The sequence below is a fragment of the Ixodes scapularis genome, unplaced genomic scaffold (assembly GCF_016920785.2).
Source record: "Ixodes scapularis isolate PalLabHiFi unplaced genomic scaffold, ASM1692078v2 PGA_scaffold4__175_contigs__length_147842914, whole genome shotgun sequence".
Lineage (NCBI taxonomy): Eukaryota > Metazoa > Arthropoda > Arachnida > Ixodida > Ixodidae > Ixodes > Ixodes scapularis.
Window position 1 is genome coordinate 22,508,888 of NW_024609879.1, and position 19,339 is coordinate 22,528,226.

A 19,339-nucleotide genomic window follows, 5' to 3' on the forward strand; every position below is an offset into this window, starting at 1 on the left:
GAAAGACAGCCACTGGATCTTTTGTACCTTTCTAGAAGAGTGTGCCGTGCAGTGATTAGAAAGCTTGTTTGTCGAAGTTGTAGTCAAACATGTGAAGCAGTGCCATCAGCATCATATTGGCTCCCCTGAGATCATGCGACTTCTAAACATCACCTCCAACTGCATAACTTTGCTAAACTCTGATCTAGATGAAGGCTAAACTAGGTACAAGCATGGAACATGGCTCTATCTGTTGTGCAAGAAAGGTGCTAGTTTGTAATGTACTGCATGCTTGGCTGCCATTAAAAAAAAAGAAAATGGAAAACTTTAATAAGATGGATACATTCACAATTGCATATGGGTGATTCCACGTCAGTTCATGCAATGGTGGTCTGGGTCATAATTTTGATATTTTTGTTAAAAATATATATGAAAGCCATGTTCTTGGGAGGAACATTCCGCTATATATGAACGCCATAATGTTTTTTTTCGCTGAGATATAAAATAGAGAAGCTCGAGGCGTGGAAATTGAGAATATTTTACTATGCTACTTTGCACAGTCGTCATTTTCTCATCGAAGCTTTCACGTTACCATAACTTTTTTAATAAATTTCACAAGAGATATACAACACACACCCAAAAAAGTAAAAATATCAATAACATATTTCTATGCAAACAAAAAAGTCAAACATGGCATAAAAACACGTTTTAGAGACATATTCACAATTTTTTTTGCAAATAAACTATCCTCTATAATACTTCACGAAACATATCAAAATGCGCGCCTTTGAATTATCCTTACGAATGTATAAAGATAATATGGGCCCATCCTTAATTGTCTTCTTGTTATTAACGCGGAAATGCGGCTGATTCCACAAAATGTGTCAAGATTGGGCGTCGATATTTAAAAAAACTCCATCTTTTATTTTTTTAAAACTCCCCTTGGCAGTTTGCAGTGACATGAACTAACCTGTGATGGCAAAACATTGAGTAACATATGACCTCCGAACGGGAAAAGCTGCGACAAACCTTCACTCGGAACGAGCCGACGTCTCGTTATAGCGGCTTTGCCGCATAACGTCCCCTTGATGGAAGCGTCAAAAGCTGGAAAGCGGGACTCTGTCGTAGAGAGCGGAAAGTCGTGCTGTTCCGAGCATTGCTTTATCGTTGTGTGACTATACCCCCCCCCCCCCCTTTCCCCCGCCCTGCCCTCTTCGTCCCGCCCCTTAACATGAGCAAGAAACGCCTGCGAACGTCACTGCTTGCGGTAGTTAGTAATCGTAAGCACATCACATTGCCTTGAAACCCAAAGCTGTGAAGAGTCAGTTACCGTAAAATAAGGCGAGAGTAGTTGTAAGGAAAAATATGCATGTCAGTTGGTCAGGAAACATTTCAATCTAAACCCAGAGACGAGGAAAAACAAAAATGACGGACAGTGCGAAACGAACTCTCAAACGCAGCTGAACTTATTCACAACAAGAACGACAATAAATGCATGTCCACGCGGAAAGAAATAAAATAGGGAAGATCAAGACATGCGACCGCAAAGACTTGACCGAACCTAACCAGACAAACTAAATCACTCCAAGGTTAAGGACAGCAACCCCCTTCCCCAACACACACACACACACACACACACACACACACACACACACACACACACACACACACACACACACACACACACACACACACACACACACACACACACACACACACACACACACACACACACACACACACACAGGCACACACACACACACACACACGCTACACTACACTACACTACACTACACTCCAACACCGAAAACCCCAAAAACATTACAATATAAAAAACTTTTAGAAAAGAAAAAAAAAAAGAAAAAAAGACGGCTGACTATCGCTATGCTTACAGGAGACTCGGTGTCTTTGGTGCTCAATAAGTGGTACTACAAACAAACAACACCAGCTTAACCATGCGCGACGCGACGCACCGATTATATCTACAATGGAAGACAGAAGTTGATAACCACAAGGACATTTTCTTTCCGAACTCTGACCGGATATTGGGAGCCGGTAGAGAGGAATTCAGAACCCCTTAAATAGGCGTTTGCGAGGAGGTTTGAAGTTCTGTCATTTACGAAGCGAGTAAGAGTCTAGTGTGAAATCGAACAGCCATGGCCCAACGATTCAGCACCGTGCGATTGTTCTGTGTGGACTATCTACGGAGACACAAGAAGAAAGTGTATAGCGATAAGCACCTCGTATCAATAGGGAGACTCAACAAAGTGCGGTTGGAAAAGCTACTGGCTCCACGGACAGTGAACGAATCTGACCTTTTATGCCAACATTGCTACAAATACCTCCAGAATGAGATTGCTTCTCCTCACAACGTGAGTACATCAGACTCTTCTTTCCGGGACTCTGATGAAGTTCTGGCTGAAGTGAGTCAAGAATTGTGTGCTGCTAGTTCGTCGGTAACTCCATTGAAACCCCGTAAAACCATTAAAAAAAAAAGGCGCGAAGCGTATTTGAAGAAAAAACAAGCTCAAGTGAGTTCTTCCATTAGAAGAAAGCTGTCAGGCGTTTATGGCATGAAAACCGGCGAAGACAGTTGTGAGCACTGCGCGGAGTGGTTTGACGCATTCCGCGAAGCGCTGAAGGCATGCAGTTCCCACCAGGAACGCAAGCTATTGTACACGCTTCTGCCACCAAGCATCTCGAAAAAAGAAATATTGCGTCTGGTGCCAGAAGCGACTGCCTACATGATTGATCAAACGTAAAAACTGAACTGTAAAGGTGGTGTATGGGCAACGCCTGATCCCTACATGGGGAAAAAGGCGAATGCCGAAGACGTGGGAGTTGCACTTGAGTACTACACACGCGACGACCTCGTATGCTCTATTCAAAGCCCCAACAAAAAGGACGTCGTCAAAGCCATGATCAACGACAACAAGACCAAAGTCGTAAAAAGGTTTATGACCCGCTCTGTTAAGGAAACTTACCAGCTGTTTGGGAAGGACCATCCCCATCGAGAACTAGGCATCTCTAAGTTCTATTCCCTACGACCAAAATGGGTAAAAAAGAGTCCCGAGCATGAGGTGTGCGCTTGCATATGTTGCGTCAATTTTCAGTTGCTTTTAACGGCAATAACAAATGCCTCACAGGAGACATTTACTGAAGACGACTTCAAGCGCATCTACCTTTGCAGCCCTCCACAAAACGATTGCTTCCTGCGCCGTTGCGAAAAGTGCCCAAAAATGCAGAGCATCTCGCTGCAGTCGCTCCATCTCGATGAAGACGAAGAGATCTGTTACGCGTTATGGGACGCCGGCGAACTCGTCAAAAAGGTTATGGACACTTCTGCTTTCCTAAAGGAACTGGAGTCATGGAGCGAAAAGTACATGAGGCATTCTTACATCCGTGACCTTCAACGAAGCCTGATACGTGACACAAGAACCGCCTTACCACACAAGGCAGTGATGTTCCACTTCGATTTTGCGGAAAATTGGACAGTCATCTTCCCAACCGAAGTGCAGAGTTTTCATTGGAAAAAAAACTCAAGTGTCTCTCCTCACATGTGTGGTTACGTCCACGCAAGGCACGGAAAGCTTTGCCGTTGTCAGCGATGACACGATACATGACACAGCTCACGCTCTTCTAGCCACAAAAGCCATAGAAGAGTATGTTGATGAACATTACCCGCTCTTTTCTGAAATAATTTTTGTATCAGACGGAGCGGCGGCGCATTTCAAGAATCGCTTCCAATTGCACGAATTATCTCGGAAGCCGTACTCTTTGGCAAGATGGATCCTTTCAGCCACTGGACATGGAAAAAGCGCTTGTGATGGAGTAGGTGGTGTTCTTAAACACCACGCAACGCTCACCAACTTGAGATCTTCGCTCAACTCAACGATTGTCACCGCTAAAGACTTTGTGGAAGTGCTGCGTGAAAAAATAACAAATGCCTGAATGTTCCACCTGTCTGCGGAACGGGTTCGAGAATTTCGTGTGGTGAAGCAAGTAGAGTGGACCACCGTAAAACCTGTGAGAGGAATCCAGGCATCTCGTCTGTGGAAGTCATCATATGCCGAGAGGCCGGATGTATACATGGCCACTTGCGCAACTGAGAGTTTTAAGCTTAGGTATGCATAGTTAGCGAATTTGCAGAGTGGGGCCATTTTGTTTTTGTGAATTGTAAACTAAGTAATGGTATTCCAGCCTAAAGTACATTTTCGTGTCAGTTATACTAACCCCTTCTGAAAAAAAGAATTTGAAAAATATAAAATGCATGCCATAACTAACGCTGAAAATATTTGGCGCTGTGCGGCAAAGCCGCTATGACGAAGACGTCGGCTCGCTCCGAGTGAAGCTGTGTCGTAGCTTTTCCCGTTTGGAGGTCCTATGTTACTCAATGTTTTGCCATCACAAGTTAGTTCAAGTCACTGCAAAGTGCCAAGGAAAGTTTAAAAAAAATAAAAGATGGAGTTTTTGAAATATTGACGCCCAATCTTGCCACATTTCGAGAAATCAGCTGCATTTCCGCATTAATAACAAGAAGACAATTAAGGGTAGACATATTATCTCTATACATTCGTAAAGACTATTTATAGGCGCGCATTTTGATATGTTTTGTGAAGTATTATGACAAATGGTTTATTTGCAAAGAAAAATGTGAATATGTCTCTGAAACGCGTTTTTATGCCATGTTTGATAGTTTTGTTTGCATAGAAATAATTTATTGATATTTTTACTTTTTTGTGTATGTGTTGTATATCTTTTGTAAAATGCATTAAAAAAGTTATGGTGACGTGAAAGCTTTGATGAGAAAATGACGACTGCGCAAAGTAGCATAGTGAAATCTCGATTTCCACACCACGAGCTTCTCTATTTTATATCTCAGCGAAAAAATTTGTTACGGCATTCATATATAGCTTAATGTTCCTCCCAAGAACATGGCTTTCATATATATTTTTAACAAAAATATCAAAATTATGACCCGGACCATCATTGCATGAACTGACGTGGAATCACCCATATGTGCCCCAATGTTGCCTAAACATTTGCTTAGAAAGATTGTGCGCAAGGGAGTTCATAAAAGCGCTAGGTTACATTATGCAACCTATGCTAGAAAGGATAGTTGAGAGCTTACCTCCTCTCCAACAAACAGATGTGACAGTGCCATGGTTTCCTTGACATTGTAAACCACGATCATCGTAGCCGCTACTGCCAAGATGTCTGAAAAATAGTAGCACCGTTCCAGTATAAGGTTAGTAGAAATTCTCTACAGTTTTTATGCCCTTGGCGCCGTGGAGGGCTCGCCTTCCACGGCGCTTGCCTACATGATTTGCAAGGTCCATCGAAGTTGGAGCTTCGGGCACTAAAAGGAGTGTGGAGCTGGATGCAGTGCTGTACAAGCATACTTCTTGTAAGCGTCTAAAGCGCACTAACGAAGACTCTTGGCTCTAGCCGATATCAGGGGCAGCAGAAGACGACCAAGACCATGCTAATGTTCCGAGCATGCCTACTTACAGCGCCCGGCGAGTCAAAGGCACAGATTGGCGAGCATTTGTTGCATTAGTCCCATAACCACCTGTTGCACAAAATTAAGGAGCTTGGTTCTAAGCAAAGTTTCCTGCGATCACACAGGTGTAATCGCAGCCACTGCACAGCTGTGACAACTGCTCAAGTGCGCCTTTACTGCTGAGAGCTACTGTGGTGCACCCCCTGTTGCACCGCTTCATGGCGGGTGTGTTGATGATTTGATGTTTTCGTTGCTGCAATATTAAATAAAAAGTACCTTAATAAATAACTGGAGCACCTCCCTGATTATAATATTCATTTTGCTTTAAAAAAGACATAGCGGGTCTGACCCATCGTAGTTGCTTCATGAGGCATCGCCAATGCGTCGCAAGTCACGTGCATTTGGCATTATGTGACGCCACTGCAGCACAAGCTGGTTCTGCCTTGTTCAATTAAAACATAATGCACTAGTAACATAATTCTCTCCTTATTGCCTAGGTTGCCCAAACCACCAATACAGGGATTCTAAGGATTCTTTTTATCTGAAGAAGCTGAAATGGAAGGTCATAAATAGCGACAAAAAAAAATGCTCCTTCATCGTCTTTTGCCCAGTACAAACTGACATGTCTAGCTAATTGCTTCAGGGAGCCCAACGACGTCACAACGCACAAAATGAAAGCAACTGCATGCCAACTCCATCGGTAGTGGATTATTCTTTCCGTCTTGTTTTTCTGTATTATTGTTCTGTCGTGTGTGCATTCAATTTTGTTATCCTCTGCCTGCGTTCCTCCAGGGCAATTTCTCGGCCACTAATACATATTATAGATTTTTGGATAAAATTAATTTGAAGGATATGAACTCCAGCTTTCCCAGTGGCACAGAGGCATTGCCAGCGCCTGTCCTACTCAAAAGATAACGAAAGCCCATCCCCTCTCCGCTTCCCCCCCTCCCCCTCCCCAAAGTCTTCCATTTTGCTGGGGCCTCTTCTCCCCCATCCCCCTCATACAGCATTTTGTCATGGGTGCCGCCGAATCAAGATTTTGGTTACGTGCCTGGCTTGCTCCCATTTTTTTGTTTGTTCATTACTGTAGGATTTAACTGTAAGCACAGTGTTAATGCAGAGTAAAAAATAGCAGCATACTCTTGTTGGCTAGTGCTGATGATTGGGCCAGTTGGTAGACAATTATTCAAAATAAATTGTGAAGAATATGGGAACAGAGCATACGGACATGGCACAGCACTGTGTTCATCTCCTCCTCCTTGTCTGTGCGACTCCCATTCTTTGTTTCTAATAATAATTCATTTTTAATGATTTTCTGTTTGGTATCATCTGTATGGGGGTTCACTGTAACGACCCACCTGCCATTGCATTCACTTTGGGGGCTGCTCCCTCTTCCTTATGGTGCCATCGTAGAGGAAGTGCAGGGTGGGCGTCACTCTCACCCTTGTGGTGCAGTTCTCCAGGTTCCCATAGGTTGCAAGCTGCCAGCCAAACTGAGTCAGGCCTGCGGGAAATGTCAATTCCACTCTTTTAGACGTAGACGCCCACGTTTTGAGTGTACCTGAAAAAAAGCTTTAATAGAGAGGAAACAAAATATTTAGCCCTTTTTGAATGCATCTTTTTCTTTCGCTCGGAACATACATAAAAGTCACAAGCTATTGTACATTCAGTGGTGCGGCTTAATTTACGATGAGCATTTTTTATATAACTTCAAGCATTTAGAGAAAACATACAATATAATGGGTCGGACATAAATTGTTCCTGTGAACTATCCTATACATTTACACATTACCTGATATCATGAAAGCAACAGAGCAGGGAAGACTGTACTGCATGAATTACACATGATTTATAACCAATTAGAAGTTGGTATTTATTTCATTTATTACTATTGGCTATCATTTTTTTTACAGAAAGAATAACTGGGCGAGTCGGTACGTTGGTAGTCTTTCAACACCATCGAATATTCAGGACCTTTTCGCATTTTTTCATACTTTTGCTTTTTGTAGCGGCTTTCGCTGCCCCGTAAAAACGCGACGCCCAAACTCACTTTATTTACATCGCACAATCGTAAACTTCGAAAGCGTGCCGCTTCGGCATACGCGAAGAGACAGCGCGTCTCCGCGGCACAGGCATAGGCAAGAAATCATGCTGCTCGCTCTTGTAACGTTTTTTCTCGCTCCCACTTTACGAAACGAATCGGTGGCGAGCGGCTGTTGAGACCACACGGCAGAACTAGCATGACCTGTGATTGCTTGAACTGCCGTCAGACTGCACTTGAACGCTCCGCAAAATGCGTCATCGGACGAACGTCGTAGAACGGCGCCCGGAACAGCCTCTCGGCTCCGTCGCACACGAATCTTTCTCACCCTGCGGAGCAAGCCATAGGTTTTGAACAACGTACGCTCTTTTTAATTAACGAAATAACACCGGCCAGAAGCATCGTTAGAATCAAGCATAGCTTAGCAAGCACATGGTACACGACAAAGTTTCAAAACAGCGACGCAGTTCGCAAAAACAGAAGTGCTCACCGGCGTTTGCAGCAGTGTTGATGGACTGTCCGCAACTTGCGTTGGTAAGACGCAGCGTCTCCCAGCTCTCAGTCATCAATTGCTACGCTTGAACACGTTATTCGTAAGGAAGATATCTAAAATATCGGCTAAAACGTAAAAAGGAAGCGATCCTCGAAGCCTGCCTAACTTCCAACGGCTGCCAACGGTAGCTGAGTGCAATAGCGATGGGCCTTGCGCAGTCTTCAAAAGGCTCTTCTTTTTTTTTTTAAACAAAACTAAGCAAATAAGTATTATATTACTATTAATAGTGTCACTATAATGTTGGAGAAAGTTAACAAAAATTTAGCCTATCTTAGGTTTTATCTAAGTTTTAGGTTTTCTTTTTATACACGAAACCGAAACTATAGCTCAAGCACGTTTCGTTCGTCGTATTCATTTCCGTGCGTGCGTGCGTGTGTGCGTGCATGCTCCCGTGCTCGTGTGCGCGTGTGGATACGTCCGCGTGGTTGTTTGTGCGTGCGTCTGCGTCTGCGTGCGTTTGCGCGTGGACATGCTTGCGTACGCGCGTGCGCGCGTGTATGTGTGTGTGCGCGCGCGCAAGCATTTCTGTTTATGCATTCTATTGAACTACGCTAGCAAGAAGGCCAATAGACCGATCTCACCAAGCGTTCCACGCATGCGTGACGCCGCCATAGCTGTAGTTTGTAGGAGGCAGACGCCAATTCACGAGATAGCTCATGCCGCCTCGTGCTCTGCTCGCGCAGACCTCTAGCAGGGTTGTCGCGTGTGCAGAAAGACTACAGCTCCCACGATGCATGTCGGCAGCGGTGGCGTACTCAAACTAGCTGTGGGATCGGTCTATTGAATGTCCCTGGGCACTGCAAAAAACAATAAATGATTTTATTTTTATTGTTATTATTGAACTATGCCAGCGTGAAATCCAGTGATTCTTCCTTAACTCTGCAGTAAATACTAATTGATTGATTGATTGATTGAGCTTTATTTTTGCTGGTCGTAATTTGAAATAGATGCCGATCGGATTTTCGGAGTATACAGATTTTGGTTGATTAGCCATAAATAAAAATAAAATGAATACAAAAATATACTGTGGTTCATCAATTCATTTAATGTACGCTGAGCCTAGTTATATAAACTGAAGACGACATACAGATATCTATCGCTTCCTTTTTTTTTTTCTAAATTATGCTGTTAAAAATAAAGAACACCCTTGACCCAATAACTGAGCACCGTTCCAACACCCTTCCAGCTCTCAGCACCCCTCACAATGAATCGGAAGGGTGCTCGCGCAAAAGCACCCTCGCGCTCGTCGTGAGGGGTGCTAACCCTGCAAGAAATAGGGTGCTAGACGGCTAAGTGAAGGGTGCAAACCCCCTGCAGCACCCCTAAAGGGTGCTGTAGCACCCTTAAAGGGTGTAAAAAAGTTAAGTGTGTAGCACGCTTAGGGAAAACCACGAACGCACGAAACGAACATCCCCCGCCGTCGAGATATTCCGGGCACACTCACGATGTCGTCCCTGATGCCGTTGCCGCGGGTGCACCAGGCGTCAGTAGTACGCTTAGGGAAAACCACGAACGCGCGAAACGAACATCCGCCGGCGTCGAGATATTCCGGGCGCACTCACGATGTCGTCCCTGATGCCGTTGCCGCGGGTGCACCGGGCGTCATTAGCACGCTTAGGGAAAACCACGAACGCACGAAACGAACATCCGCCGCCGTTGAGATATTCCGGGCACACTCACGATGTCGTCCCTGATGCCGTCGCCGCGGGTGCACCAGGCGTCAGTAGCAGGCTTAGGGAAAACCACGAACGCGCGAAACGAACATCCGCCGCCGTCGAGATATTCCGGGCACACTCACGATGCCGTCCCTGATGCCGTTGCCGCGGGTGTACCAGGCGTTCCTAGCACGCTTAGCGAAAACCACGAACGCACGAAACGAACATCCGCCGCCGTTGAGATATTCCGGGCACACTCACGATGTCGTCCCTGATGCCGTCGCCGCGGGTGCACCAGGCGTCAGTAGCACGCTTAGCGAAAACCACGAACCCGCGAAACGAACATCCGCCGCTGTCGAGATATTCCGGGCACACTCACGATGTCGTCCCTGATGCCGTCGCCGCGGGTGCACCAGGCTTCAGTAGCGCGCTTAGCGAAAACCACGAACCCGCGAAACGAACATCCGCCGCCGTCGAGATATTCCGGGCACACTCACGATGTCGTCCCTGATGCCGTTGCCGCTGGTGTACCAGGCGTTCCTAGCAAGCTTAGCGAAAACCACGAACGCACGAAACGAACATCCGCCGCCGTTGAGATATTCCGGGCACACTCACGATGTCGTCCCTGATGCCGTCGCCGCGGGTGCACCAGGCGTCAGTAGCACGCTTAGCGAAAACCACGAACCCGCGAAACGAACATCCGCCGCTGTCGAGATATTCCGGGCACACTCACGATGTCGTCCCTGATGCCGTCGCCGCGGGTGCACCAGGCGTCACTAGCACGCTTAGCGAAAACCACGAACCCGCGAAACGAACATCCGCCGCCGTCGAGATATTCCGGGCACACTCACGATGTCGTCCCTGATGCCGTTGCCGCTGGTGTACCAGGCGTTCCTAGCAAGCTTAGCGAAAACCACGAACGCACGAAACGAACATCCGCCGCCGTTGAGATATTCCGGGCACACTCACGATGTCGTCCCTGATGCCGTTGCCGCTGGTGTACTAGGCGTTCCTAGCACGCTTAGCGAAAACCACGAACGCACGAAACGAACATCCGCCGACGTTGAGATATTCCGGGCACACTCACGATGTCGTCCCTGATGCCGTTGCCGCGGGTGTACCAGGCGTTCCTAGCACGCCTAGCGAAAACCACGAACGCGAGAAACGAACATCCGCCGCCGTCGAGATATTCCGGGCACACTCACGATGTCGTCCCTGATGCCGTCGCCGCGGGTGTACCAGGGGTTCCTAGCACGCTTAGCGAAAACCACGAACGCACAAAACGAACATCCGCCGCCGTTGAGATATTCCGGGCACACTCACGATGTCGTCCCTGATGCCGTTGCCGCGGGTGTACCAGGCGTTCCTAGCACGCTTAGCGAAAACCACGAACGCACGAAACGAACATCCGCCGCCGTTGAGATATTCCGGGCACACTCACGATGTCGTCCCTGATGCCGTTGCCGCGGGTGCACCAGGCGTCAGTAGCACGCTTAGGGAAAACCACGAACGCGCGAAACGAACATCTGCCGCCGTCGAGATATTCCGGGCACACTCACGATATCGTCCCTGATGCCGTTGCCGCGGGTGCACCAGGCGTCAGTAGCACGCTTAGGGAAAACCACGAACGCACGAAACGAATATCCGTCGCCGTCGAGATATTCCGGGCACACTCACGATGTCATCCCTGATGCCGTTGCCGCGGGTGCACCAGGCGTCAGTAGTACGCTTAGGGAAAACCACGAACGCGCGAAACGAACATCCGCCGCCGTCGAGATATTCCGGGCACACTCACGATGTCGTCCCTGATGCCGTTGCCGCGGGTGCACCGGGCGTCATTAGCACGCTTAGGGAAAACCACGAACGCACGAAACGAACATCCGCCGCCGTTGAGATATTCCGGGCACACTCACGATGTCGTCCCTGATGCCGTCGCCGCGGGTGCACCAGGCGTCAGTAGCAGGCTTAGGGAAAACCACGAACGCGCGAAACGAACATCCGCCGCCGTCGAGATATTCCGGGCACACTCACGATGTCGTCCCTGATGCCGTTGCCGCGGGTGTACCAGGCGTTCCGAGCACGCCTAGCGAAAACCACGAACGCACGAAACGAACATCCGCCGCCGTTGAGATATTCCGGGCACACTCACGATGTTGTCCCTGATGCCGTTGCCGCGGGTGTACCAGGCGTTCTTAGCACGCTTAGCGAAAACCACGAACGCACGAAACGAACATCCGCCGCCGTTGAGATATTCCGGGCACACTCACGATGTCGTCCCTGATGCCGTCGCCGCGGGTGCACCAGGCGTCAGTAGCACGCTTAGGGAAAACCACGAACGCGCGAAACGAATATCCGCCGCCGTCGAGATATTGCGGGCACACTGTCGATGTCGTCCCTGATGCCGTCACCGCGGGTGCGCCAGGCGTCACCAGCACGCTTCGCGAAAACAACCACCGCGCGAAACGAACATCCGCCGCAATTGAGATATTCCGGGCACACTCACGATGTCGCCCCTGATGCCATCGCCGCGGGTGCCCCAGGCGTCAGTAGCACGCTTAGCGAAAACCTCGAACGCGCGAAACGAACACCCGCCGCCGTTGAGATGTTCCGGGCACACTCACGATGTCGTGCCTGATGCCGTTGCCGCGGGTGCCCCAGGCGTCAGTAGCACGCTTAGGGAAAACCACGAACGCACGAAACGAACATCCGCCGCCGTCGAGATATTCCGGGCACACTCACGATGTCGTCCCTGATGCCGTTGCCGCGGGTGCACCAGGCGTCAGTAGTACGCTTAGGGAAAACCACGAACGCGCGAAACGAACATCCGCCGGCGTCGAGATATTCCGGGCGCACTCACGATGTCGTCCCTGATGCCGTTGCCGCGGGTGCACCGGGCGTCATTAGCACGCTTAGGGAAAACCACGAACGCACGAAACGAACATCCGCCGCCGTTGAGATATTCCGGGCACACTCACGATGTCGTCCCTGATGCCGTCGCTGCGGGTGCACCAGGCGTCAGTAGCAGGCTTAGGGAAAACCACGAACGCACGAAACGAACATCCGCCGCAATTGAGATATTCCGGGCACACTCACGATGTCGTCCCTGATGCCATCGCCGCGGGTGCCCCAGGCGTCAGTAGCACGCTTAGCGAAAACCTCGAACGCGCGAAACGAACACCCGCCGCCGTTGAGATGTTCCGGGCACACTCACGATGTCGTGCCTGATGCCGTTGCCGCGGGTGCCCCAGGCGTCAGTAGCACGGTTAGGGAAAACCACGAACGCACGAAACGAACATCCGCCGGCGTCGAGATATTCCGGGCGCACTCACGATGTCGTCCCTGATGCCGTTGCCGCGGGTGCACCGGGCGTCATTAGCACGCTTAGGGAAAACCACGAACGCACGAAACGAACATCCGCCGCCGTTGAGATATTCCGGGCACACTCACGATGTCGTCCCTGATGCCGTCGCCGCGGGTGCACCAGGCGTCAGTAGCAGGCTTAGGGAAAACCACGAACGCACGAAACGAACATCCGCCGCCGTCGAGATATTCCGGGCACACTCACGATGTCGTCCCTGATGCCGTTGCCGCGGGTGCACCAGGCGTCAGTAGTACGCTTAGGGAAAACCACGAACGCGCGAAACGAACATCCGCCGGCGTCGAGATATTCCGGGCGCACTCACGATGTCGTCCCTGATGCCGTTGCCGCGGGTGCACCGGGCGTCATTAGCACGCTTAGGGAAAACCACGAACGCACGAAACGAACATCCGCCGCCGTTGAGATATTCCGGGCACACTCACGATGTCGTCCCTGATGCCGTCGCCGCGGGTGCACCAGGCGTCAGTAGCAGGCTTAGGGAAAACCACGAACGCGCGAAACGAACATCCGCCGCCGTCGAGATATTCCGGGCACACTCACGATGCCGTCCCTGATGCCGTTGCCGCGGGTGTACCAGGCGTTCCTAGCACGCTTAGCGAAAACCACGAACGCACGAAACGAACATCCGCGCCGTTGAGATATTCCGGGCACACTCACGATGTCGTCCCTGATGCCGTCGCCGCGGGTGCACCAGGCGTCAGTAGCACGCTTAGGGAAAACCACGAACGCGCGAAACGAATATCCGCCGCCGTCGAGATATTCCGGGCACACTGTCGATGTCGTCCCTGATGCCGTCACCGCGGGTGCGCCAGGCGTCTCTAGCACGCTTCGCGAAAACAACGACCGCGCGAAACGAACATCCGCCGCCATTGAGATATTCCGGGCACACTCACGATGTCGTCCCTGATGCCATCGCCGCGGGTGCACCAGGCGTCAGTAGCACGCTTAGGGAAAACCACGAACGCGCGAAACGAACATCCGCCGCCGTTGAGATATTCCGGGCACACTCACGATGTCGTCCCTGATGCCGTCGCCGCGGGTGCACCAGGCGTCAGTAGCACGCTTAGGGAAAACCACGAACGCGCGAAACGAATATCCGCCGCCGTCGAGATATTCCGGGCACACTGTCGATGTCGTCCCTGATGCCGTCACCGCGGGTGCGCCAGGCGTCTATAGCACGCTTCGCGAAAACAACCACCGCGCGAAACGAACATCCGCCGCAATTGAGATATTCCGGGCACACTGTCGATGTCGTCCCTGATGCCATCGCCGCGGGTGCACAAGGCCTTCCTAGCACGCGCAGCGAAAACCACGAACACACGAAACGAACATCCGCCGCCGTCGAGATATTCCGGGCACACTCACGATGTCGTCCCTGATGCCGTCACCGCGGGTGCGCCAGGCGTCTCTAGCACGCTTCGCGAAAACAACGACCGCGCGAAACGAACATCCGCCGCCATTGAGATATTCCGGGCACACTCACGATGTCGTCCCTGATGCCGTCGCCGCGGGTGCACCAGGCTTCAGTAGCACGCTTAGGGAAAACCACGAACGCGCGAAACGAACATCCGCCGCCGTCGAGATATTCCGGGCACACTCACGATGTCGTCCCTGATGCCGTTGCCGCGGGTGTACCAGGCGTTCCTAGCACGCTTAGCGAAAACCACGAACGCACGAAACGAACATCCGCCGCCGTTGAGACATTCCGGGCACACTCACGATGTCGTCCCTGATGCCGTTGCCGCGGGTGTACCAGGCGTTCCTAGCACGCTTAGCGAAAACCACGAACGCACGAAACGAACATCCGCCGCCGTTGAGATATTCCGGGCACACTCGCGATGTCGTGCCTGATGCCGTTGCCGCGGGTGCAACAGGCGTCAGTAGCACGCTTAGGGAAAACCACGAACGCGCGAAACGAACATCCGCCGCCGTTGAGATATTCCGGGCACACTCACGATGTCGTCCCTGATGCCGTTGCCGCGGGTGTTCCAGGCGTTCCTAGCACGCTTAGCGAAAACCACGAACGCACGAAACGAACATCCGCCGCCGTTGAGATATTCCGGGCACACTCACGATGTCGTCCCTGATGCCGTTGCCGCGGGTGTACCAGGCGTTCCTAGCACGCTTAGCGAAAACCACGAACGCACGAAACGAACATCCGCCGCCGTTGAGATATTCCGGGCACACTCGCGATGTCGTGCCTGATGCCGTTGCCGCGGGTGCAACAGGCGTCAGTAGCACGCTTAGGGAAAACCACGAACGCGCGAAACGAACATCCGCCGCCGTTGAGATATTCCGGGCACACTCACGATGTCGTCCCTGATGCCGTCGCCGCGGGTGTACCAGGGGTTCCTAGCACGCTTAGCGATAACCACGAACGCACAAAACGAACATCCGCCGCCGTTGAGATATTCCGGGCACACTCACGATGTCGTCCCTGATGCCGTCGCCGCGGGTGTACCAGGGGTTCCTAGCACGCTTAGCGATAACCACGAACGCACAAAACGAACATCCGCCGCCGTTGAGATATTCCGGGCACACTCACGATGTCGTCCCTGATGCCGTTGCCGCGGGTGTACCAGGCGTTCCTAGCACGCTTAGCGATAACCACGAACGCACAAAACGAACATCCGCCGCCGTTGAGATATTCCGGGCACACTCACGATGTCGTCCCTGATGCCGTCGCCGCGGGTGTACCAGGGGTTCCTAGCACGCTTAGCGATAACCACGAACGCACAAAACGAACATCCGCCGCCGTTGAGATATTCCGGGCACACTCACGATGTCGTCCCTGATGCCGTCGCCGCGGGTGTACCAGGGGTTCCTAGCACGCTTAGCGATAACCACGAACGCACAAAACGAACATCCGCCGCCGTTGAGATATTCCGGGCACACTCACGATGTCGTCCCTGATGCCGTTGCCGCGGGTGTACCAGGCGTTCCTAGCACGCCTAGCGAAAACCACGAACGCGCGAAACGAACATCCGCCGCCGTCGAGATATTCCGGGCACACTCACGATGTCGTCCCTGATGCCGTCGCCGCGGGTGTACCAGGGGTTCCTAGCACGCTTAGCGATAACCACGAACGCACAAAACGAACATCCGCCGCCGTTGAGATATTCCGGGCACACTCACGATGTCGTCCCTGATGCCGTTGCCGCGGGTGTACCAGGCGTTCCTAGCACGCCTAGCGAAAACCACGAACGCGCGAAACGAACATCCGCCGACGTCGAGATATTCCGGGCACACTCACGATGTCGTCCCTGATGCCGTCGCCGCGGGTGTACCAGGGGTTCCTAGCACGCTTAGCGATAACCACGAACGCACAAAACGAACATCCGCCGCCGTCGAGATATTCCGGGCACACTCACGATGTCGTCCCTGATGCCGTTGCCGCGGGTGTACCAGGCGTTCCTAGCACGCTTAGCGATAACCACGAACGCACAAAACGAACATCCGCCGCCGTTGAGATATTCCGGGCACACTCACGATGTCGTCCCTGATGCCGTTGCCGCGGGTGTACCAGGCGTTCCTAGCACGCTTAGCGAAAACCACGAACGCACAAAACGAACATCCGCCGCCGTTGAGATATTCCGGGCACACTCACGATGTCGTCCCTGATGCCGTTGCCGCGGGTGTACCAGGCGTTCCTAGCACGCCTAGCGAAAACCACGAACGCGCGAAACGAACATCCGCCGACGTCGAGATATTCCGGGCACACTCACGATGTCGTCCCTGATGCCGTCGCCGCGGGTGTACCAGGGGTTCCTAGCACGCTTAGCGATAACCACGAACGCACAAAACGAACATCCGCCGCCGTCGAGATATTCCGGGCACACTCACGATGTCGTCCCTGATGCCGTTGCCGCGGGTGTACCAGGCGTTCCTAGCACGCTTAGCGAAAACCACGAACGCACGAAACGAACATCCGCCGCCGTTGAGATATTCCGGGCACACTCACGATGTCGTGCCTGATGCCGTTGCCGCGGGTGCAACAGGCGTCAGTAGAACGCTTAGGGAAAACCACGAACGCGCGAAACGAACATCTGCCGCCGTCGAGATATTCCGGGCACACTCACGATATCGTCCCTGATGCCGTTGCCGCGGGTGCACCAGGCGTCAGTAGCACGCTTAGGGAAGACCACGTACGCAAGAAACGAACATCCGTCGCCGTCGAGATATTCCGGGCACACTCACGATGTCATCCCTGATGCCGTTGCCGCGGGTGCACCAGGCGTCAGTAGTACGCTTAGGGAAAACCACGAACGCGCGAAACGAACATCCGCCGCCGTCGAGATATTCCGGGCACTCTCACGATGTCGTCCCTCATGCCGTTGCCGCGGGTGCACCGGGCGTCATTAGCACGCTTAGGGAAAACCACGAACGCACGAAACGAACATCCGCCGCCGTCGAGATATTCCGGGCACACTCACGATGTCGTCCCTGATGCCGTTGCCGCGGGTGCACCAGGCGTCAGTAGTACGCTTAGGGAAAACCACGAACGCGCGAAACGAACACCCGCCAGCGTCGAGATATTGCGGGCGAACTCACGATGTCGTCCCTGATGCCGTTGCCGCGGGTGCACCGGGCGTCATTAGCACGCTTAGGGAAAACCACGAACGCACGAAACGAACATCCGCCGCCGTTGAGATATTCCGGGCACACTCACGATGTCGTCCCTGATGCCGTCGCCGCGGGTGCACCAGGCGTCAGTAGCAGGCTTAGGGAAAACCACGAACGCACGAAACGAACATCCGCCGCCGTCGAGATATTCCGGGCACACTCACGATGTCGTCCCTGATGCCGTTGCCGCGGGTACACCAGGCGTCAGTAGTACGCTTAGGGAAAACCACGAACGCGCGAAACGAACATCCGCCGGCGTCGAGATATTCCGGGCGCACTCACGATGTCGTCCCTGATGCCGTTGCCGCGGGTGCACCGGGCGTCATTAGCACGCTTAGGGAAAACCACGAACGCACGAAACGAACATCCGCCGCCGTTGAGATATTCCGGGCACACTCACGATGTCGTCCCTGATGCCGTCGCCGCGGGTGCACCAGGCGTCAGTAGCAGGCTTAGGGAAAACCACGAACGCACGAAACGAATATCCGCCGCCGTCGAGATATTCCGGGCACACTCACGATGTCGTCCCTGATGCCGTCGCCGCGGGTGCACCAGGCGTCAGTTGCAGGCTTAGGGAAAACCACGAACGCGCGAAACGAACATCCGCCGCCGTCGAGATATTCCGGGCACACTCACGATGCCGTCCCTGATGCCGTTGCCGCGGGTGTACCAGGCGTTCCTAGCACGCTTAGCGAAAACCACGAACGCACGAAACGAACATCCGCGCCGTTGAGATATTCCGGGCACACTCACGATGTCGTCCCTGATGCCGTCGCCGCGGGTGCACCAGGCGTCAGTAGCACGCTTAGGGAAAACCACGAACGCGCGAAACGAATAACCGCCGCCGACGAGATATTCCGGGCACACTGTCGATGTCGTCCCTGATGCCGTCACCGCGGGTGCGCCAGGCGTCTCTAGCACGCTTCGCGAAAACAACGACCGCGCGAAACGAACATCCGCCGCCATTGAGATATTCCGGGCACACTCACGATGTCGTCCCTGATGCCATCGCCGCGGGTGCACCAGGCGTCAGTAGCACGCTTAGGGAAAACCACGAACGCGCGAAACGAACATCCGCCGCCGTTGAGATATTCCGGGCACACTCACGATGTCGTCCCTGATGCCGTCGCCGCGGGTGCACCAGGCGTCAGTAGCACGCTTAGGGAAAACCACGAACGCGCGAAACGAATATCCGCCGCCGTCGAGATATTCCGGGCACACTGTCGATGTCGTCCCTGATGCCGTCACCGCGGGTGCGCCAGGCGTCTATAGCACGCTTCGCGAAAACAACCACCGCGCGAAACGAACATCCGCCGCAATTGAGATATTCCGTGCACACTGTCGATGTCGTCCCTGATGCCATCGCCGCGGGTGCACAAGGCCTTCCTAGCACGCGTAGCGAAAACCACGAACACACGAAACGAACATCCGCCGCCGTCGAGATATTCCGGGCACACTCACGATTGCGTCCCTGATGCCGTTGCTGCAGGTGTACCAGGCGTTCCTAGCACGCTTAGCGAAAACCATGAACGCACGAAACGAACATCCGCCGCCGTCGAGATATTCCGCGCACACTCACGATGTCGTCCCTGATGCCGTCACCGCG